We start from the raw sequence: 24481 nt of genomic DNA on the forward strand, positions 1-24481 counted from the left end.
GCAGCCAAGTTGCCAATTGCTTCCGTGGACTCTGCGTATACTCTGCTAGGTCTGGCTAAGGTCCTGCAACAAGTCAGAAAGTTGCGAAACACCAACAGGTTTTGCCAATAGGTGAGAGAGAGAGAGAGAGAGAGAGAGAGAGAGAGAATTGATTTCTGCTTGAATCCAAGGCTATTGCTATGGCAGAAACAACACCCTCTTGGGGTGTTAATGCTGTGAACTCTTCCATTGTAGGCTCAGGATGTATATATGTGTAAATAAACCATATATCCTAAAGACACCACAGTCTCTGCTGTCCCTTATGCTGAGGAAACTGAACCCCTGGAATCTCGCACAGCTCAGAGACTGGGGTGGTGTGCAACAATACTAATAAAATCGATAAGTTAGCAGAGCTCAACCTCATAAAATCAAGGAACGGAAATGTTTTGCTGCTATTAAATTGTCCCTCACAGACCGTAATTGGCTGAAACATTACTAGCTTCTTTAATGCTTAGGAGGACAGGTTTATAAGGGCGGTAGAATCACAATCACCTCATCAATCAGCCCGCAGAACTGTATCTGTAGCCTGTAAGAATAATAAAAAAAAGGACTGTTGCGAGATAATGGAAGCTTGGAAGTCTGTTTACCAGAGGCCAGAGAGGTGAAGAGAGCAACCAGGCAATCCTGTCACAGGGCTATCTAACAGAATGTGAAAGATTTATAGTCGACCCACTAGTAAGGATGGGGAAGAAATTCGGTGCATTTAGCAGTTAAAGGTGAATTTACCTAATCTCCACTTTCTGAAAAAATATGCAGACCAAAAAGCAAGCAGCCTTTGATATCCGCACTTCTCTGAATCGGGTTTTTTAATTTCCCCTCAAATTTCTGCAGGAATAGATACAGGCCAGGGCAGGTGGTACCCAGGACATCACAGGGAGTATCGTCACATATCAGTCCCCTGGGACAGATCAGGGAGGCTGTAGTGCAAATTCAGTAAATAATAATATTAATAATTTTATTATTATACCCCACCCATCTGGCTGAGGCTTCCAACACATATAAAAATATAATAAAATGTCCAACATTAAAAACCTCCCGATACAGGGCTGCTTTCTGATGCCTTCCTTCTATTCCTGACTGTTGGTTATGCTTTTGGGCTACCTGTATTAGGGAGAGCAAATGGGGACAGTAGTGCTTCATATGAGGTCTCATGACTGCTCTGTCCTTCCTCGAAATGCTGTTTCTAATAAAGCCTCGAAGTTAATTTTCTCTTTTGGCAGCTGTACCACATTGGTAGGTCAGCGAACTGATGCACGTTACTCTGAGATCAAGCGCATTTCTTAAATCGCATTACCAAGTCTGCGTGGCCACTTACCACTTATTAATGTAAACCATGTAAACAGGATTGGCCACAGCAGTTTGCATGTCGCATTTCAGCACGAAAGAGCTGAAGTGTTTCCATCTGGAAAAGCCAGCTGAAAAGCCATGTGTTCTATAGAAGGTGCTACCCTAGTCTTGGCAATAGGGACACCATTTTGAATATAGTTGTTTTGCTTCAAATTGATACCGGCGATACCAAATAATGCAACTTATGTAAATGCCTCCATTTATTTCTATGTCGATTAGCCTTGTGATCTGCTGTCTGTGCAACAGTATGAGTGATCCATTTCTAACATTTCTGAGATCTGCCTGATGGAAAATAGCCTAAGGGAAGCCTTCTCCAATCAGGTGTGCTCTGGATGATGTGGTGGGACTACAGTTCCCATCACCCCTGGCCATTTGCCATGCTGGCTGGGGCTAATGGGGATTGTGGTCCAAAACATCTGGGGGGGGGGCACAGGAATGGGAAAGGTTTCTGTATTATATCGGACTGCCAACACAGCACTGCATTCTGTCCCAATGGAAAAACAAACACAAAGCTAGACACATTAGATATTCTAGATAATGCTCAGTTTTACTGAGATTTCATCCAGGAGAATAGGAAGATACAGTAAATACTAGTCATTTATTATAGATGCTTATAGCTCATCATTTTGGAAAACCACACAAGTCAAGCTTTTATATTACACTGCAATTTGTCTCATTGGATCATAAAGTATCTGTCAACTCTCCCTTTGATCAATAGGTCATAAAGTACCCAATGCTTTGGGTTGATCTGAGAAACTATGCAGCTGTTTCCTGCAAGACCCCACGGCTCCAACTCCAAATGCAGGAGTCCTAAATTCCTATCAAGCAGGTCACCAACCCTGTCAGTCACAGGTTGTATTGACAGAAGGGTCATGTCAACAACAGGCCAGCTTCCTACCATAGTACAGCAGGCTGATAATAAAATCAGATCCACCCTGAACCGAGTTTAAGAACATCTTTCCACATCCCCACCAAGGTCTCAAGGCACTGAACAACAACATAGATCACAACATATGAACAACTTGCATATACAGTGGTACCTCAAGTTAAGTACTTAATTCGCTCCGGAGGTCTGTTCTTAACCTGAAACTGTTCTTAACCTGAAGCACCACTTTAGCTAATGGGGCCTCCTGCTGCCGCTGTGCCGCCGCTGCATGATTTCTGTTCTCATCCTGAAGCAAAGTTCTTAACCTGAGGTAATATTTCTGGATTAGCGGAGTGTGTAACCTGAAGCGTATGTAACCTGAAGCATATGTAACCTGAGGTACCACTGTAAATGCAGACTTGCCCTGGACAAATTCAATGATATTTGGAATCCATTCTTTCAAATATTGTAATAGGTTAAGATCTGGTGAAGTACAATAACAACTTTGTAAAGTACAGTGGAACCTCTACCTGCGACCATAATCTGTTCTGGAGGTCCGTCTGGAGGTTGAAACGGGTCGCTGGAAGAGGCGCTGTTGTGCGCAGGCGGCAATTGCCCGCTTCTGCGCATGCATGAACAGCGACAAACCCGCCGGTTACTTCCAGGTTTGCTGTGGACGTTGGCAAAATGGACGCAAGCAGAGGTGGCCGTAAGAAGAGGTTTGACTATATACAGTTTTGGGTCCCCCCCTTCCCTTTTACTTTCCCTTCTATACAGGTGCTGTGTCTCTTTTCTTTTTCTCTCCTTTATGTATGTCTCACCATGTTTAGTGCACATATAATTATGTACTTTTAAACTTTCAATAAAGATCTCTATTTAAAAACAACAACAAAAAACCACATGCTTTTGGACTGAGCTTGCCGTTCCGGTTCAGACCCTGACGGTTGCTTTCTGTGCCTTTCTGAGTTGCTGTCACTAACCCAGGAAATCAGAGCACCGCCTCTTACGAGGCATAGTTGCAGCTATTTCTAGCAAGCCCCAGAAGGCTGCGGCTTGCAAATTCCCAAGGGGCCACCTGCCTTGTATCTTGTTCTTAGAGAAGATACGTTTCTATTTTGGTGCAACACACTCCCCACACTTAATGAGAGCGCGGTCCATCTGGAGGCAAGGCCTGTGAGAACGCAGGACTGAAAAGGGGGATACGCCGCTGCTAGGATATGGCGTGTGCTCTATAGAAAGAGGAGAGATATTTCATCCCTTAGGAACAAGGGGAATTAAGGGTCATCAGTATTAACTTACAACTGGCATTCTATAGTAACACTAATAACAAGAAAAACAGAAACCTTGGACTCAAAAGGTCAGATCAAGGCCATTTGGATCATGGTGACTACATGACAGATGCCACATTAGGGGGAAAAACAAGGAAAGCTCACAGTTACCAGCACAGCATTATGTGCAAAGGAAGTAAAGCAAGGCTGTGCGTGTCGGTACTAACACCACTGTAGCTGCTGATACAACACAGCAGGTGCTTATGCGTATGGCAGTGTGGATGGCTCCATGGTGATCAGAATGTGTGATGTGTCTCTAGGAAGCTGCCTGATCCTGACCAGACAACTGAGGTTGTCTTGTCCAGGGTTCTTCAGTCTAGAGTCCCCATATGCTGATGGACGACAACTCCCATCACCCAGAACTAGCTTAACCAACAATTCAGGAATGAGAGGAGCTGTATACCAGCAGCATCTGGAGACCCAAGCTTGAGGATCACTGGTCTAGTCCACACTGACTAGGAGTTGATACCTAGAGTTTCAGACGGGGTCTTAAACTAACCCTACTAAGAATTGAAGCTGGGACTTTTGGATATTTTTTTAAAAAGTTTCCTAGACTGGAGGTCACCCACACAGGAACCCCAAAGAAAAGGACGCAGACTCCAAACGAAAATATAAAGGCCTATATTACAAATGTGCATATAAGGGCAGGGTCAAAAATGAGGAGGCTGCAAAGAACCACACCCAAAGCAATGTTTTTTATACACTTCCAGATTACACACGTCATTTCATTTTACCAATCAAAGGATCACAGCAGTCTTAATAGTTGCAACCCAATGTCATCATCCTGAACCGATCAAAATCGTTTGGCTCTTTGGATCAGCCCCATCATAATATCATGTGATTACATATAAGCATTTTCAGTTTCTTTCTTTATTAAGATTTTGACTAATTTTCCCATTCATTCAAAGTTTTCCAATGTCCTTTTTCATCTGTCTACAAAACAATTCAAGATTAATCACAACCGCCATACCTAGTTGATTCTCTTTCCATGCATACAATGGCCAACACTGATTCTAACGATTTATTCCTTTCAGTGTTCTGGAACAGACATTCACTATGCACAGTACCTAAAAGCAACTAGTTCTATACTGCAAATGGCAGGTCCAGGCCCTTTTAATTTAGATAGGCCATGGACTCAAAAGAAAACAAAGAACCTTGGTCCTTGAACACCTTGTGACCTGAAAGTTTTGGCTCCCAAACGCCGCAAACCCAGAAGTGAGTGTTTCAGTTTGCGAATGTTTTTTGGAAGCCAAACGTCTGACATAATAATAATAATATTAATAATAATAATAATAATAATTTTTTATTTATATCCTGCCCTCCCCAGCCGAAGCTGGGCTCAGGGCGGCTAACAACAATAAAATAATACAACATTCTAAAATCATTTCATTATAAAATTAATTCAAATCAAATTTATGGCAACCATTGGGCTAGAGTTCTGTGAAGATTGCCAAAGGAGGGAGTCAGGCTGTGCCCTGGCTAAAGGCCTGGTGGAACAGCTCTGTCTTGCAGGCCCTGCGGAAAGATGTCAGGTCCCGCAGGGCCCTAGTCTCTTGTGACAGAGCGTTCCACCAGATCGGAGCCACAGCCGAAAAAGCCCTGGCTCTGGTTGAGGCCAGCCTAACCTCTCTGTGGCCCAGGATCTCCAAGATGTTTTTGTTTGAAGACCGTAAGTTCCTCTGTGGGGTGTACCAGGAGAGGCGGTCCCGTAGGTATGAGGGTCCTAGGCCATATAGGACTTTAAAGGTTAAAACCAGCACCTTAAACCTGATCCTGTACTCCACCGGGAGCCAGTGCAGCTGGTATAGCACCGGGTGAATGTGATCTCGTAGCGAGGACCCCGTAAGGAGTCTTGCCGCGGCATTCTGCACCCGCTGGAGTTTCTGGGTCAGTCTCAAGGGCAGCCCCACGTAGAGTGAGTTACAATAATCCAGTCTGGAGGTGACCATCGCGTGGCTCACAGTGGCTAGGTCAGGGCGAGAGAGGTAAGGAGCCAACTGCTTAGCTTGGCGGAGATGAAAAAATGCTGCCTTTGTTATAGCTGCAATCTGCACCTCCATGGAAAGGGAGGTGTCGAAGATTACACCCAAACTCTTAACGGACGGTGCTGGCAAGACTCTTAACGGACGGTGCTGTTTCACTATATATCTTTCCCATTCTCCTGACACGCTCCTGAAACAAAGGGGGAAACACCAGCCCTGGAACTGGCATGTGTGTGATAAAAATTAACCCCCCCCCCAAAAAAACCCCACCTTGCTCTGGAAAAGCAAAAAGCGAATGCTCCTCTTCCCTCCCCTCTGCCCCTGTAAGCCCAGCAGGGCACCAGATGTCTTGGGTTCTCTGCCAACGGTCACAACCCTTGACTGACTCACTGGTGGGATTGTTCTGCCCATTGCCCAGAATGTCCAGGGGATGTGCAAGGTCTTTGCTGAAAGATGTTTTCTAGCTACGGAAAATCCTCTCGGGAGTGTTTTGAAGAGCAAAACCATCAGAGTCTGAAGGAGACGACACAGTTGTCAGCCCCCTGCTGCAGGGAGCTAATGTAAGAATGAATAGATCAGTCTAAATTGGATTCAAGCACATTTGAATTCCTTCTATTTTTAAGCCCATTCCATCCCGTTTGCACATTAATGTACAGTTGTTGTTGTTTTTAATCAAATCCTCAATTACTGTTTTTAAAAAGTGAATTTACAGTTCTACAAGGTGACTTGACTGCTTCTTTTAAAACATTTCCCCTGTTTTATAAACAAGAAAGCATTGCTCGGAGTGGCTAGAAAGTGTGGTGAGTGACACGTGCATTGAAAAAGGTGCTGCAAATATGCCTGGGAGCAACAGGATGTGACGATCTGCCATCCCTACCAAGAACACCATGGGGTGGGGGCTAATTTCCTCTGTATCATTCCCTAATGTATTTCCACCATTGCCTTGTGACTGTTTCTGTTTGCAATGCTTCTGGTTGTTCACAAGAAAAGTTTCTTAAAATCTCCCAGTTAAATGGGGTCTATTTCAGAAAGTGAACAAAGAGTGCTTATTACTCCACAGACTACTAACTACTGGGGAAATAAACAGACCAAATCATGCTATTCTCCGTAAGATAATTATTTTGGAGCAAGATCACTGGGAACGCGACAAAACCGGATGCATTATATAGATGTGTATCTGGAGGATTTTTTTTTACTTATGGGGCACAGTGTTAAGACACATCCATATGCCTAATTTTTTAAAACAGGTGTTGGAGTTGAATAAGGTATGAAACTTAGATGGGGAAACAGCTGCTTGCTTGGGATTTTTTCAAGCCTGAGTTCACTTTGAACATGAAAAAATGTTCTCGTTTTTCCCTTGCTTTAGCACATCATTATGAATTGCAGGCTCTTTCTCCAGTTACCTGCGATCTTATCATGTGAGTCGAGCAGAGAAACTACTGTAATTACTAAGCCCTTCAATATAACTTGTAGGATTATAATTGAGAACTGAAAGAATCAAATTCATAGAGGGGGGCTGGACCGAAGGCGGGAGGACAAGAGAGAGAGATCTTGAACCTCTGGTTTTATTTACACCCGGGACATGGGTGGCGCTGTGGGTTAAACCACAGAGCCTAGGACTTGCCGATCAGAAGGTTGGCGGTTCGAATCCCTGTGATGGTGTGAGCTCCCGTTGCTTGGTCCCTGCTCCTGCCAACCTAGCAGTTCAAAAGCACGTCAAAGTGCAAGTAGATAAATAGGTACTGCTCCAGCGGGAAGGTAAATGGTGTTTCTGTGCGCTGCTCTGGTTCACCAGAAGCGGCTTAGTCATGCTGGCCACATGACCCGGAAGCTGTATGCCAGCTCCCTCGGCCAATAAAGCGAGATGAGCGCCGCAACCCCAGAGTTGGTCACGACTGACCTAATGGTCAGGGGTCCCTTTACTTTTACTAAGATGACAATGAATGTATGTTAAGCACCCACCCACCCATCCACCCACACACACACATCAGTGGAGTCTTAAAATACTTTTGTGGCTAAATGCTATTTGATTTTGGCTTGTTAACCATCAATATCATTTGCAATGCAATCCTTTATGTGTCTGCTCAGAAGTAAGCCCCATAAAATTCAGTACGGCTTACCCCCAGCAGTAAGTGAGGACAGGACTGCAGTCTACATTGGCCTTGGGAAAGGAGATTGCCGTAACTTTTATGCATGCTTCTTATGTATGGTTGTAAGAGCCTCCATGGCCCTATGAGATCCAAAAGGGTATTAACCAAAAAGAAAACCTCCCCAAAAGTGGCACAATACTATTTAGTAAGCCATTAGTGAATACAATCAGTATGAGCCATGTGTAGTTGAGAGTTCTTGTAAGATGCAAAATGCTCTGGTGCGGACAGACAACTCCTTTACTCTAAGAATTATTTCTATGGTGGGCTCAATTACAAGACTAAGAAATAAAAGGCAAAATAACAAGCACTGTGATCTTCAGATTCACTGTGCTTGGTAACATTGCTACCTAAATATTAATCCATAACAGAATCTGTTGCTTGTGCTGCTGCCATTGCAGATTTATTCTTTCACCACGAAGCAACAAATAGAACGTGATATGAAAGTGGTTCTAAGCCATGGGCAAGTTTTAAGGAGCCTTTGTTTGACTAGAAGAGACAAGCTTCTCTTTCCCCTTTTAGTGAGAGGAATTTACCTCATTCTTCCCTCCCCATCCCAATTCCATTTTACACCATTTCCTGGAGAAGCGTAAAGATACGGACCTCCTTTTAGAGCACTGAGGACTACCTCCAGACAATAGGAACACAGGAAGCTACCAAGTCAGACTGCTGGTCTATGTAGCTCAGTATTGTCTACACTGATTGGCAGCAGCTCTCCAGGGTATCAGACAGGGGCATCCCTAGCCCTACCTGGAGATGCCAGGAATTGAACCCGGATCCTTCTGCAAAGCAGATGCTCTACCCCCAAGACAAGGCCAATCTGCTCCAAGCAGCTCTCTGCATTCTGGTGTTAATATGCCTACAATCAAAGCTTGGCAGAGTGTATTTATAATGCAGAAATAAGACTGGAAATGTGTTGAACGACATTCACCCCCTTTAAAAAAACAACACAACTTCACACAATTTTATTCCATTTACCTAGGGCCCTTAGGGAACTCTCGCTCTTCCTCATGTAATGGTAAGAATGCAAAGAAACATTAACTCCTATGCTGCAGCTAGGTATGAATGTTAAATATAGGGAGGGGGAAATCTACTTGCATAAGTGCTTTCATGCAAAGATTATAATTATTCAAAGAGAAAGCCTTGTCTTCTAAATTTCAGCGATACAGATCTGTTATCAAACTTCATTTTGGGCCTCTCCAGGCTGGTGCTTTTGTTTTGTTTTCATATAATCATAGAGCTGGAAGGGACATGAGAGTCATCTAGTTCAACTCCCTGCAACACAGGTGTATTTTGCCCATTGTGGGGCTCAAACCCACAACCTTGAAATTAAGAGTCTCATGCTCTACTGACTCAGCTATTCTCACTTTTTTTTTCTTTGTGAGGATATTCTGCAACAGTCTCATTTTTTTCCATCGTAAATTCAGTTCTCCAAATTTCTGCTGCAATTTGCAAATTCCTTTAAAAAAAAAATACTCATGAAATTTCTTCAGCATTTTAGCATGCATATCTCCTAATAAACACATTGTTTTGGTATGAGTTTTTGACTACTGCACACCATTTTTGCAAGTAATTTCTCCTAATGTGAAGTATTTTGGGTATGTTATTTTCATGAACATTTGCTTTTTGTACATATTGTTTTCATTGGGAAACCGCATCAAAAATTCAGAGAAGTATGAGTTTTGAAGGCTAGCTCTGTTTTGGTGCATGTATTGGTTCTTGGAGTGCAGGCTAGCTAGTTTCTCGTTCATTTCTCCCCCTTCCCTAATGATCAGGCAGGAATATAAGGAACTGAACAGTCCTTAAGGAATTCTGGACCAAAGTTGTTAAGGGCCTTGTAAATTGATGCAAAACCCTTGAACTTGGCCTGGAAGCAATTGGTCAACCCATGCATAGGAGTTTTAAGCATAGGAGTTATGTGCAAGCCATAGTCTGTTACCTCAGCTTCCAGACCAGGCTCAAATTATTTCAAGGAACACCTTAGTAGAGAAGCTCAGAGAAGCAAAGGGGGTTGGGGAAAAGAAGATCCTGGCTAATAGAGGAAGCTTCAAACCCCTCAAATTTTAATGACCTTCCTAATAATACGTTTTCACCCTATGCCTAGACACCAACAGCAAATGAGAATGGCAGCCCTCCCTTGATGAGATGTCACCAACGAACATGATGTTCATGCATGTGCGATTGCCGCATGGGGCCACCTCCACATTAATTTCATGCTTTTTCCTACACAGAAGTGCTTCCCCATGTCGGAAAAATATGATGCTCTCCTCTAATATGTGCACTATTGTAAATTTCACCTCAATGGAAAACTAAAGGATATCAGTGGCTACTAGCTATAATGAATCGATGCCTCATTAGATTCAGTGTTATGGCAAAGAACAGAAAGCAACTAATTTGCAATGTTCTTCTACAATTTATGGATTGTTCACAAGTATCAGCTGACTCTAATCTGCCCTCAGAATTTAATAGAGCAGCACTACAATAGATTGCTTTTTTGTGTGTGTGCCTACAGGACCGCAGGTTGAGAAATGGTAAGATCTGCACAAACCTATCAGTAGGGCATCTATCCTAATTTCCAGAGGTTCTTTCTTTCTCTCAATTCTTTTTTTTTAACACACAAACCTGTGAATGTGCCTGTGGGTTATGGATTTCACTCAGCATGGATACTGGCAAGAGAACAGCAAAGCTTGCCTTGGTTGTTAGAGGTGTTCATGAAACGTTTATCACCACGCAGGACAGAGGAGTAAATGGAGGCTGTGCTTTTTCTTCTGCTATGCAAGCTTACCTCTGGCAAATTTTCCATTTTACAGTATCTTTCTAAAAAAGAAAGAAAGAAAAAATATATTTTTAGTTGAGTTACTGAAATACTTGTATCCCATGTTCTGTTCCCCCCAAGGTGACTTACAAACCATCAGCTGAAAGGAACACAGAATCGATAAAATATCCAAGCGAAGCAGCATAAAAGAAGAACCAGCAGCCAAACAGAGCAAACCTAAATAGGGCTGGGGAACCAGGGAGTCAAATACATACAAGGCTTTATCAGGGCAGAGGCTTGGGCTGCCTTTCTTCCTTTTTTTTGCTGCCCCAATCCAGAGCTGGTGCAGCTGAGATCCAAGGAGCAGGCCTTGAGTTACATGGGTTTTGCAGGGTTTCTAATGCTCCTCCCTGCCCCTCAAATACCTCATTTAATGTCTTTGTGCTGCCCCAAAACTAGGATAGCCTTAAAACATGTGACATATTCATGGAGATAAGGCTATCAGTTTCTGCTATGCTCTAAGGGTCATTCCAAGCCAAATCACCTGATTTTAATACTTGACCGTGCTCTCACATCTCAGATTTTGTTTAATATTTTGTGTGTGTGTGTGTGTGGTGCTGGTCTCTTGGGCTTGCCGATCAGAAGGTCGGCAGTTCAAATCCCCGCGACGGGGTGAGCTCCCGTTGCTCGGTCCCTGCTCCTGCCAATCTAGCAGTTCAAAAGCATGTCAAAGTGCAAGTAGATAAATAGGTACTGCTCCGGCGGGAAGGTAAATGGCATTTCCGTGCGCTGCTCTGGTTCGCTAGAAGCAGCTTAGTCATGCTGGCCACATGACTCTGAAGCTGTCTGCAGACAAATGTTGGCTCCCTTGGCCAGTAAAGTGAGATGAGCGCTGCAACCCCAGAGTTGTTTGCGACTGGACTTAACTGTCAGGGGTCTCTTTACCTTTACCTACCTATGAGCTAACCTCAAATTAATTTGTAAAGGTTTTTTTTTGTCTCTTTATTTTGATACCAAAATAAGCCCAATTGGTTGAAAAATAAGTGAACCAGGAGGTGTGTTTTTTCCCCTAAACTGGTGCAGAAATTGCATTAGCCTAAATGGTGTGAAAATTGAAATTTTGAAAAATTTCTCCTGCGCCCAATTTCGGACCCAAAAATCTAAAAAAAAAAATATCTCATAGGTATCTACACATAATTATTATTATTTTGACGAAAATCTGAGTTGTGAGAGCACATGGCACCAGGTGATTTGGCGTGGAATGACCCCTACTTACAACTTTGGAGAAAGCACGTCTCTGAATACCTGTTCCTGGGATCACAGGTGGGGAGAGTGCGTTTGGGCTCCAGATCTTATTGTGAGATTCCCATGGGCATCTGATTGGCCACAGAGGACAGTGTTGTGGACTAGCCATGTTACACTTAGCCATGTGTCTATACCTCTTATGTATCTGTTCCACCTTGTAACCTGCGTATTGCCTTTGTATCCCTTTGAATTATGCATTAAAGACTTTGGCAGAAACCAGCCTGGGAGTTAGAGCCCTTTATCTAGGGCCAAGACACTGGCACAGTAAAAAAAAGGTGCTCTTAGTGCTATTATACTAGGAAAAGTGGTGCAGGGATTCACCATGAACACCTCTTGGAATGGAAATGGCGCCCCCCTGAGAGGTGCCAGAACTGAGTTCCGGAGAGTTCCAGCTGAAAACAAGCCCTGGGTGTTCTTGTTATTAGATTAAAAAAATGTTATGGCTCTGTACAGCCACAAAGAGAGCTTAGTGTTGATGCTAGCTGCATGGCCTATGGTCCTTTCATCATTTCAAAGATTTTGTTTCCCCCCACTTGCTCTCTTGGTGGGAGGATTGGCAAATACAAAATCTTATTACTTAAGTGCTTCCATTTATTCATTTCTTCAGAAAACAATTTCCCTCAGCACCACAGCTGACAGTTCAGCAGCCCCACGCTTCCTCGGGGCCCAGCAATGGCAATCTATTTTAATTATTTTAAAATATTTATAGCTTCGCTCCTATCTCTGAGCGCTCATTAACAGTGTTGGGAACCTCTTCCATTAGACGCTGTCATTATGCAGAGATTTATTTTTGTGTCATAGCCTGAGCTTGTGTTTGAAAACTAAGCTCTCTCCCCTCCACCTTGGCTCAGGCTTCAGAACGAATGGAAAGGCCAATGGTTTTGTGGAAACTGCTCCTTCCGCCATTTCAGACCCTCCAAGTGTCCCTATTTTCCAGGGACGGTCCCAGATTTACAGAAGCCGCCCCAAATTTGATCCCAAAATGTCCCCATCAGAGAAATGTTGGAGGGTAGGGCATTCACAGTAAAGACCTGCGATCTGATCCTCCAAATGGCCTCACAGTAACAAACATAATTTAAATTTATCTGTCCATTAAAATATATGTGTATATTCCATCCTGCTTCTGTGAGGCACGTTCTTCACACAAGATAGTATTCTACAATTCTCTCGCAGGCCTGGTCAGTTACATTTGCTGCTTTTCAGAGAAACATCTGTCAGCTTTCATCTCGTTTCCCTCCAGCTTGCTACTGTTAATAATTTATCGCCTATTTATTATCAGCATTTGAATGTGCGGGTCTCCCATTTGATTACGAATAAGGAAACAACGAGAAGGTGGGGGACGTGACACTTTTGATCCTGAGGGGAAATTAACGTTAAGGGCAGACTTGTGACAGAAAGAAAAAGTAAGAGGGGGAAGATCAGAATCGTCTGTTGGGGTAAAATAATGCTGTAAAACAATCAAGCAGTATATAGATTTTAGGAAATAAATAAATCTTCTCTCTCCAGACTCAAATACTTTGGTGAGCATAGGGGAAACCTTCTTTCTGCTTCAGTCATTGGTAAGTGTCAAGGCTGTGTCACCTTCTTATGACACCCATACATTACAACTGGTGTTTTTTTTATGTTAAAGTTAGGCCATTGATTTAGATACAGTTTTCAGTAATTTAAAAGTAGGAAAAAATAAATATATTTTTAAATGCCTATTTAAATTTGTATTGTGAGAGGAATGCTTTTTTAAAAATTTACAGAGTGACATAGAAAAGGGACAGGACTGGGGGTAAAATATATTTATTTATTTATTGAATTTATATACTGCCCTACACCCAGAGGTCTCAGGGCGGTTCACAGAACAAAATCAAAATATAAAACCACAATATATACATGCAATAAAAATGCAAAAGTGACACAGGTTGGAAATACTTCGCCAAACCTTTTTTAGGCATTACAACTAGAGGCCATCATAAAACATCATAAAACATCCATATATAACATTGTAAAATATATACAAATAAACAGCCATGTAAAATATATAATGACGAGGATTTTCATTGGGATTTCTTCCCGCTAAATAGTGCCATTCGCCCTCTAAGGGATACTATTGACAAAAACCCAGCCACCCAGTTACATCAGATAGAATCTGGTTATTTTCATTTTCCCGCAGTGTTAGACTACCCAAAAAAGGGGATAGTATGCGTTTGCGTAGCTGGTTCTACAATGAACAGTAGAAAAGAATATGTTCTACAGTGTCCAGCACATTCAAAGAACATCCACAATGTCTATTCTTTCTGGGGATGTTTAAATATCTGCCCTTGACAAAAGCTATTTAAATTAGAGAAATGCTTTTCAAAAATTTGCAGGGTGACATAGATAAGGGACGGAATTGTGGGTAAAAACATGCAAAAGTGACACAGGCGGGAAATACATTTGCCCGCGTCACAGATATCACTGCTATAAGTAAATTCTCCATACTGCCTACTTGATATAAGCCTTTCCCCAAACATGTACCCTCCATTTGCTTTGGAGTCTAACTCCCAGCATCCCTGAACATTGGCCATGTTGCCTGGGGATAATATTTATAATAATTTTTCAAAATTAGAAACAGAACTGTTAGAACCCAAAATTAAGAATTTGTCAAGAATGTATAACTTGCTGCTGAAATGGAATACTCAGGATGAAATGGTGAAATCTGCTATGATTAAATGGGCACAAGATGTTGGACATAATATTATGTTTGTTGACTGGGAACAGTTATGGACCACAGGTATGAAGTTCACGGCATGTAATGCCCTAAGAGAGAATATTATGAAAATGATATACAGGTGGTACATGACCCCAGTCAAGCTTGCAAAAATCTACCATTTGCCCGATAATAAATGTTGGAAATGTAAAGAAACTGAAGGTACATTTTTCCACCTTTGGTGGACGTGCCCAAAGATTAAGGCTTTCTGGGAGATGATATATAATGAATTAAAAAAGGTATTTAAATATACCTTCTTGAAGAAACCAGAGGCCTTTCTCCTGGGCATAGTCGGCCAATCGGTGTTGAAAAAGGACAGAACTTTCTTTATGTATGCTACAACAGCAGCAAGAATACTCATCGCAAAGTATTGGAAGACACAAGAGCTACCCACACTGGAGGAATGGCAGATGAAAATGATGGACTACATGGAATTGGCGGAAATGACTGGCAGAATCCGTGACCAGGGAGAAGAGTCGGTGGAAGAAGATTGGAAGAAATTTAAAGATTATTTACAGAAACATTGCAAAATTAATGAATGTTAGAGTGATGTTGGATTGAAGTTAAGTGGCTTCTAGCTGTACAGGTTTTAAAGCTATAAATATATCAAGATTAAGGATTAGGATCAAAAAGGTTAAGAGAAATGGAAAAATTGGTTCTAAATAGGTAAAAATCTAATGTCATAATATATTAAGATTTAGGATTGGAATTAAAAAGGAGGGAAATAAATTGCTGGGCTTACAAACTGAATTGGAATACAAAAGAGGGAGGTATGAGGAAGTCCGGGAAACAAGTAAATGTAAAAGAAGTTATGAAAAGACGGAACTATTTTTAACTGTTTTTTTTTTCTTTTTTTACTTTTTTCTATTTTGTACTTTGTATTTTGTATGGTGTATTTTTCTCTGCTTTTGTTAAAATTTTTCTTGTTTATTAATGTGATTTTATTCTTTCTGAAACTTTAATAAATATTAAATAAATAAAAAAAACAAAACTGAAAAAAAAATTATAATAATTTATACCTTGCTCATCTGACTGGGTTGCCCCCAGCCACTCTGGGCAGCTTCCAACATATATAAAAACATAATAAAACATTAAACATTAAAAAAAACTTCCCTATACAGAGCTGCCTTCAGACGTCTTCTAAAGATTGTATAGTTACTTATCTCCTTGGCTTGGGGGTTGAATAACACCACACCCTCTATATAAGGGTCTGGTGACTTCTGTTTCAGTGTATCTGAAGAAGTGTGCATTTACATGAAAGCTCATACCAATAACAAACTTAGTTGGTCTCTAAGGTGCTACTGGAAGGAACTTTTTTATTTTGTTTTGACTACGGCAGACCAACACGGCTACCTACCTGTATCCATACCCTCTGACATTTATCCAATGAAAATAGGGACGTCCTAGGGGAAAGCGGGACATTCTGGGATCCAATCAGAAACTGGGACAGTTTCTGCAAATCTGGGACTGTCCCTGTAAAATGGGGACACTTGGGAGGGTCAGGGACTACACCAGGGGTCGGCAATGTACGGCCCATGGGCCGGATATGGCCCAAGAAGATTGTTTTACCGGACCATGAGCCGCCTGCAAACCGAGCTGCCCGCACAGCGAGTCCCCCGCGTGCTGTACTAAACCGGCTCAGCGTGCCACAGGAACTTGCCGAGCGGCGCCGGAAATCACATCTGCGCATACGCAGATACTGGAAATCGCTTCTGTGCATGTCCAGAGGCCGAAAATCATGTCTGCACTGGCGTATGGGCATGCGCAGAAGCAATTTCCGGCACCGCGGACATGCGCAGACGCGATTTCCGGCGTCACGCTGCGTCGGTCCGGCCTACGGATGATCTCTGTGGGAGTGATCCAGCCCATGGCCGGTAAGACTTGCTGACCCCTGGACTACACACTGCTCTCAACACCCCTTGAGAGTCATCTGCTGGAATAGTAGAGTTAAGATCTTGGTGGATGCCAGTGATTTTGTCCTCAAAGTGCTTTGCAAACAAGTCACAGCCAGCTATTGCATGGACAGGCGGAGTCCCCCAACCCCTGGGCAGCCCTGTGTGGAATAACAACTCAAGACAAGGTACTATGGGATTAAAATTGGCCACAACTTTATTATGTTTCAGATGTGGGCAGACCTTGGCTCAGGCATTGGGCGTTTATCTTTACCAGTCCCCCACCGCGGATCTGGGTAACATCAGGGTTATCCAGAGTGTGTGTGGGGATGGGCTGGCTCTGGAAAACATATGTTCAAGCAGAGAGAGCCTGCCCCCGTTACACTGCCGTCGCAGGGCAATGGCAACCTCTAGGCATACGGCCAAAACCTCCCCTCAAAACAACCCCTTTAACGGAGAACCCTGGTATCGCCGCCACAAGGAGAAGGGGTTGTGTGGGTCACTGTTACACACCCACCCCTATTTAGGGAAGATAGAAGCTCTGGAGCCAACTGACGATTCCCAGGTAAGATCCTCCCCCTATTGTGTGGGCAGGGTGGTCCCTCCCCCTACCTGGCCTGATTACCTTGGCAACGCCTCCCCAGGCGGGATTGGGCAACTGGCTGAGGTAGGCGGAGACCTCCAGGTATCCCACCTGGGGGGAGGCGAAGCCAAGCCTGTGCTAATGGTGCCACATAGGGTCCCAGGGGCTGTGTGCGACCGCGCAAAGGGCACCCCCCCCCCCGTTTGATGTGGGGAGTCGTCATTGTCAGTTCTACCATCTCCTTTGGGCCAGACTGTAAGAGGCCCCACACTACCCGGAAAAGCTCTTCTGGATGGCACAATGAGGATGCAACGGAGGCAGCGAAGTATGCTTTCTTTGCTGCCTTCACCGCCACTAGGTAGGCTTGATGATGAGCCCTCACCAGCGTTCAATTGCATTCAACTGAAGCTTCCTTTTCATATTTTAAAAAACCCTGGAATAATTGTTCAGTCCTAAGGGAGAAGAACGTAATAAGCCTTGCTGCCTGTCCCCGCTCACTTTTTAAACTAGATAATTGCTTTCTTATGCTACTGTCGGGGCTGGTATGACTTAACTATTTAGATAAGGAGCTCGCGGACTGAAAAGGAAAAAAAGAGAAGCCGTCATTTGGCTCTACAAGTTATTGCCTCTGCTGATTAGTTGTAATGACGGAAACCTCCGACATTTGCATAACAAGAGGAAGCTGGCAATGTTGGGAAGCAGCAGAGAGACTACCTGACTACCTGAACAAATGCTTTGGGGCCAGGCCTGCCACAAAAAAGCAACATGGTTTGGTTTTTTAATTATAATTTTCCTGTAGTTATTTTCACAGAGTTCTGGTACATTTCAGATCAGGGGGTGCGTATGTATGTATGTATGTATGTATGTTTGTCACAGAGTACTTCCTTCTTCCTTCTTTTGACCTTGAGAAATGGTGCAGTTAGAAGCTGCCTAATTCTGAGCCAAAGCACTGGTCCATCTTAGTACTTAGTACTTGGCTTAGTACTGCTTACACGGACTGGCAGCTCTTCGCCAGCGTTTCAGGAAAGCGTCCCCCCTCCCAGCCCTGCATGGAGAAGCTGGGGGTTGGAACTGGGACATTTTACACGCAGAGCATGCTCTACCAACTGAGTTAGCCTACAGCCCTTCAAAAATAAATCTGACACATGATTTGGGGGAAATGTAAAGTCCTTAACTGCATGATCTACACTGTCTCAATCATGACTATAGCCATGAATAAACCTCCATCAAATGAAAGGTTAACTATGGTTATATTCTTGAGACTTAAATTAGCTTTGTTTTTAGATTTGCCCCTAAAAGGGATGCAAAACCCACATAAGCTGCAATGTACATCCAGTCTTATCTTTCCAGATTCTCACCCGTGCTTACAGCAGAGGTTGAGAATTTGTTGTTGGACTCCAATGTCCATCAACCCCAGTCTGCATGGTCAATGGTCAGGGATGATGGGAATATTGGTTGAGCAAGATCTAGTGGGCCACAGGTTCTCCATCTCGGATTTACTGCATTCATAAGCAATTCAACAAAAACATGAATTAAGTGTTGAAATTCATCTTTTAGATTCATGTATGAAAAGGGACGCGGGTGGCGCTGTGGGTTAAACCACAGAGCCTAGGACTTTCCGATCAGAAGGTCAGCGGTTCGAATCCTCGCGACGGGGTGAGCTCCCGTTGCTTGGTCCCTGCTCCTGCCAACCTAGCAGTTCGAAAGCACGTCAAAGTGCAAGTAGATAAATAGGTACCGCTCCAGTGGGAAGGTAAACGGCGTTTCCGTGCGCTGCTCTGGTTCGCCAGAAGCGGCTTAGTCATGTTGGCCACATGACCCGGAAGCTGTACGCCGGCTCCCTCGGCCAGTAAAGCGAGATGAGCACCGCAACCCCAGAGTCGGTCACGACTGGACCTAATGGTCAGGGGTCCCTTTACCTTTACCTTTATGAAAATGCCCACATAGTCACCAGAATGCTTCTTGCTGAGATAACTGCTCTTCCAAACGGAGATCTGCTTCTCAAGTTACCAGTGGTGGTGGTGAGATGATTAGCAATTGAGATTGGGGAGGGTTGCTATAAATGAAATGGCAAAAGCCAGTCTCAGGTGTTAGAGGTGGAAGAGGGGCAGAGCAAGAATGAAAGCTGAGGCTGTGATATTGCGCCTTCCTCATTGCAGTTCCACCCCCAGTGTGGAAGGATGCAATCACATTATGCAGTGTGAGCAGGATTTCTGCCAATGCACACCTTCATACTGTGAGTGGAGCTATAGCTATGGCCTTCCTGACTTGGCATCATCTGTTATGTTGTAAAATCTTGCTCATCATTTTGTGGGTGGAATGTGGGTGGCTGAGGAACAATGGAAAGGACTGCTAATGCTTACAGCTTGCTCAGTTATTTGTACCGCATGAGTGAACCAAACACCAGCACAGTGAGTTCAAGGTCTTACTGCAATGCCATATCCCATTTCATAACTGATACAAGATGGTTTGAATTACTGTCTAAACGCTAGCATTTCCACAAGGTATGTATTTCAGCAAGTTTCCATTTCATCTGGATGTGTAAGAGTTGGCTTAGTGTCCCATCAATTAAGAATGTCCTTCCTATATTAATACGTCTACCACAAGCTCTTTGACATGGTGCTCAAGAAAATTTATTAGGCCTTTCTGTTTTAGCAAGTACTTCTTTAAGTTAATTGTGCTGCCATAGAGTTGCTAGATAGCTCCAAGTTTAAGGGAGATAATATGTTTTAAACCAGAGATAAGAACCTATTTCTCTCCAGATGTTGTTAGACTCTAATTCCCATCAGCTGTAGCTCATTGACATGTCCAGTGATCAAGGATTATGGGCACTGTTGTCCAACAAAATCTGGCAGCCAAGACCTCCCATCCCTGTTTAAAACATTGCCTCCTATTCTAGAATATTGCAGAATACCACAGTTCCACTGACTGTCATTGTGGCTTCACGTTTTAGAGTCCCATGGCTCCATACAGGACAGTGCACTCATCTTTTTGGTGTACTGATGCTTATGAAAACTGTTCACCTGTCTAGGTAAAATAGTAGGGGGAAAGAGCAGAGTGTGCTGGGAAGGGAACAAGATGGATCCATTTTGGTTTGGCCCCAACTCTGGAGGGATCTTTCCTTAATGGATCTAGGGACACTCAAATTCAGTGTCTGAACTCCACCATTTTTGGGTCTCACACCCTTCGACTGGTGGATGCTGACAGGGATTGTGAGAAAGGCGTCAGGTTGACCTTGCTTATCTTGGTTTCCTCTTCCAAGTGATGTTAATCTTGTGGAGCAAGAAACACATAGAGACAGGCTCAAGTGTGTTAAAAACTCCTTTGTATAGTGTATCAGAAACTGCTCATGAATATTCGCTCAGAAGGCCTACAAAAAGAAAACAGCCTTTCCAATCTATTGCCCTGTTCCATCACTTCAAACCTTAGGAATGTTGGAGGATTTCATGTGATATGTTTTTTGTTTGTTTGTTTTTTAAGCGAATGAATCTGATTTGCACTCCCCAGACTAATAACACAGATCAGAACACAGTTATCCTTCAGGTTTCTTTGCACTTCTCCAGGTTTTGAGCTTCAGGTATTGGCTCAAAGAATGTACCAAAACATTGATGAAAATCCATGTTTTTGGTTCATACACATACACGAATGAGTAATTTGGGAGAAAATGATTTTTTAAAGGCGTATTCCATGGGGGGAAATGTTCAAAATAAAGCAAATTCCCATTCATTTTTTAAAAGAAAAATTACAGATTGAGGCAGAATTGGATGGGACTGACTTGTGACTGAAGACCTGTGAAAGTGGTATGGACCATAAATAGACTGATCTGTCCATCCCTATGAGACCCAACCTAATATGACCAAAGACGATATCAGAATTAAATTTATAAGTGAGTATATATGATGTGTTATGATAAAGATTAGGCTGTGCACTGGATTTGACTGAAGCAAGAGGGTTTGAGCTTCGGCGGAGTTGGGTACAGGCAGTCCTGAATTGTCTGGGTCAAGTTAGGAGTCCAGGTGTGAACTAGGGCTGTCAGTGGGTGTGGTATCAGGTGGGAAGGCTACAGTCCCCAGCGAGATGCTCCTTCATAAGTACTCGCCCCACAGGGAAGGCGCTTGCAAAGCAGCACCCTGCAGGATTGAACCCTCCTGCTTTCTGTGGTCAGGAAAGGAGATGAAGCATTTCCTTCTTCTGTCGCCTGCACAACTTTGCATTTAATTATGGTTTAAAAAACCATAATTTTAAACCATAATTATGGTTTCAAAAACCATAATTGGACATTAGACCCGTCCCATGGTCCTATTATTAATTTAGTAATTAAATTTATGTGGCACCCTTCATCTGAAGATCACAGGGAGGTTCACAACAGAAAAGTGCAAAATGAGAATACAAAACACACAATAAAAGGAAAATGAAAACAAATCACCAGTAATAACCCCGTCCCACAAGCACATTTAAAAAGCCATAGAATGTTAATCAGACAAACACCTGGTTAAAGAGAAACATTTTTGCCTTGCATCTAAAGGTATGTAATGAAGGTGCCAGGCAAGTCTTCATGAGGAGAGCATCCCACAGACAGGGAGCCACTGCAGAGAAGGCCCGTTTTTGTGTTGCCACCCTCTGGACCTTTCATGGTGGAGGCACAAGAAGAAGGGCTTCAGATGATGATTGCAAGGTCTGGGTTGGTTCATATGGTGAGAGAGGCATTGCAGTCCTGAGCCATTTAGGTCTCTATAGGTCAGAACCAGAACTCTGAATTGGGCCCGGAAACGAATTGGCAGCAAGTGCAGTTGGGCCAAGACTAACGAAGAAGAACAAAGTTAGCAGAAGGGGATTGTACCCAGGACATTACAAATCCATAGAAAATAAAAATAACGTAACAAGAGTCTGGCTCCTGGATCAAGTCAATAGCCCATCTAGTCCCAACACTCTGTTTCCAGTGGTCAGCCAGATGTCCATGGGAAGCCTACATAAAAGGCCTGAGAGCAACAGCCCCTCTTCCCACTCCATGTGTTGCTGTGACAAATGATGGGGAATCCTGGGTAATCTGTTAGTCCTTGTAAGCAGAATCAATTAAGCTTGCAAAAGCTATTTATAATTAGCAATTATAAAGAAATCTGCAGGGTCCTAATTATAATGACACAACAATGAAAACAAGCGGCAGTCTGGGTGCGGGGAAGGAAAAGTTCCAAAACAAGAAGCAAAGCAGAGAGGGCACATCACCGTTCTTATAATGTTTATCATGATGATATCACAAATTGCCATCTTCCTGTTGTCAGGGTGATGATCTCTGGAGAGTTTCTCTAGATTTATATTACAATGCTGCCACACGACTAGTGGCATTATTTATTGAAATCTAGTGGCAGCAATAAAAGCTTTCTTTGGACTATTTAGCAAAAGAAATGAAAATAGTTAAGCTGCCTTTGTCTTTCTATCTGCCACACATTTATCATTAATTCATCCTGTCTTTGGGAGCCCATACTTTTAATGAAGCAATTCTGCTAGGGAATCATCAAAACTGGGAGAGAGGGGGGAGATGGATTGACACCCACTCACCCCTAAAAATATGAACATATTGGTCTTCTATTCACCCCAGGCACAAATACAACAGAACTGGTGCAATTACCCCAGCAATTCGTTTGTTTTGCTTCATTCAACTGACAGTGAGGACTGATCCTTAGCTAGAGGACAGGAAAGGGCTGGCCCATCCATGAGGCAAAGTCAGGCAACTGCCTCAAGCGGCAGGATCCACGGGGCAGCTGATCCAGCCGCCAAGGAATGCCTTGCCCACCTCTGTTGCTGCCCCACCATATGCCATCTTGACAGCGGCCTCTTGGTGAATAGGAGTCGCTGCTGGCCTCCTCCCATCCTTGTTCCCAATGTAGATCTTCACTCCTGCCTTCTTTCCTGGATGCGGGGTGGAGGCACCATTTTGTGGTTTGCCTCAGGGGCCAAAATGTATTGGGTCAGTCCTGGGATGAGGTGTGGCACTGCTGGAGCTCTTTCCCTTGGCTATGCCTGTGACCATAAACATAGGTAAAGGTAAAGGGACCACTAGGGATGCAGGAGTGAAGAGGCTAAATTATGAAAGACACTCTGGCTGCTACTGTTTAAAGAAGAAAGCGAGGCCATTTTCAATTATGCAAGATATAAAGGTAAAGGGACCCCTGACCATTAGGTCCAGTCGTGGCCGACTCTGAGGTTGCAGCGCTCATCTCGCTTTATTGGCCGAGGGAGCTGGCGTACAGCTTCTGGGTCATGTGGCCAGCATGACAAAGCCGCTTCTGGAGAACCAGAGCAGCGCACGGAAACGCCGTTTACCTTCCCATCGGAGCAGTACCTATTTATCTACTTAGACTTTGATGTGCTTTCGAACTGCTAGGTTGGCAGGAGCAGGGACCGAGCAACGGGAGCTCACCCCGTTGCGGGGATTCGAACCACCAACCTTCTGATCGGCAAGTCCTAGGCTCTGTGGTTTAACCCACAGCGCCACCCACGTCCCAGAACATAAACACAGTCTTGCAGTATTCTGTCCCCACCCAAATACCTGTCCCCACCCAAATACCAGCCACACGTTTGGGGAAACTCGCAAGCAAGACATGACACAGTCATATGATTGCAAAGCTTGTTCTCCGTATTTTCAGGACCCTATTCTTATTGCTTTAGGAAAGTGATGGCCAAACTCAGCCCTCCAGCTGTTTTGGGACTACAATTCCCATCATCCCTGACCACTGGTCCTGTTATCTTGGGATGATGGGAGTTATAGTCCCAAAACAGCTGGAGGGCCAAGTTTGGCCATCACTGCTTTAGGATCATGTTTTGCCACACTTGCCAATCAACCCACTTTGATAATCTTGAAGTTAAGTCACCTGGCTACAGTAAGGAACACCTAGGATAAGACTAATGTAGCATGTTGTACATGGAGCCTCGCTTGAAAAGCATCGACATACCGCAACTGTACGAAATGAGGTAGTCCGATTGCTAACTGGGACTGACAGCTGTGAATAAATTTTCAGGCTTAATTAAAGGAACTGTCTTTGGCCTTTTAATAGGGGATCTTAACTGATGGGCAGGTTCAAGGAGAAGATTGTGGTTCAAAGTGACAAGGGGCTGGACTGTCTGTAGGACTGTCTTTTCTCACGTGAACCTGCCCACCTATTTGTTAGGCAGTAGGGTGGCCATGTGGGACGTGGTTGACGCTGTGGGTTAAACCACAGAGCCTAGGACTTGACAATCAGGTCGGCAGTTCGAATCCCCACAACGGGGTGAGCTCGGTTCTTGCTCCTGCCAACCTAGCAGTTAGAAAGAATGTCAAAGTGCAAGTAGATAAATAAGTACTGCTTCAGCGGGAAGGTAAACGGCGTTTCCGTGTGCTGCTCTGGTTCGCCAGAAGCGGCTCAGTCATGCTGGCCACATGACCCGGAAGCTGTATGCCGGCTCCCTCGGCCAATAAAGAGAGATGAGCGCCGCAACCCCAGAGTCGGCCACGACTGGACCTAAT

The 24481-nt window shown here is 43.7% G+C and overlaps 1 long non-coding RNA gene across 1 annotated transcript; it reads left to right on the top strand.

Moving 5' to 3' along the window:
• Positions 1-12277: 12277 nt before the first annotated feature.
• On the top strand, positions 12278-21148 carry LOC308460070. Its single transcript, XR_013978449.1, has 3 exons — positions 12278-13100; positions 13275-13327; positions 20718-21148. It is a non-coding gene; the product is annotated as an uncharacterized lncRNA (long non-coding RNA).
• Positions 21149-24481: the final 3333 nt, after the last annotated feature.

This window comes from Podarcis pityusensis, assembly GCF_964106645.2.
Source record: "Podarcis pityusensis genome assembly, chromosome: 12".
Classification (NCBI taxonomy): Eukaryota; Metazoa; Chordata; class Lepidosauria; order Squamata; family Lacertidae; genus Podarcis; species Podarcis pityusensis.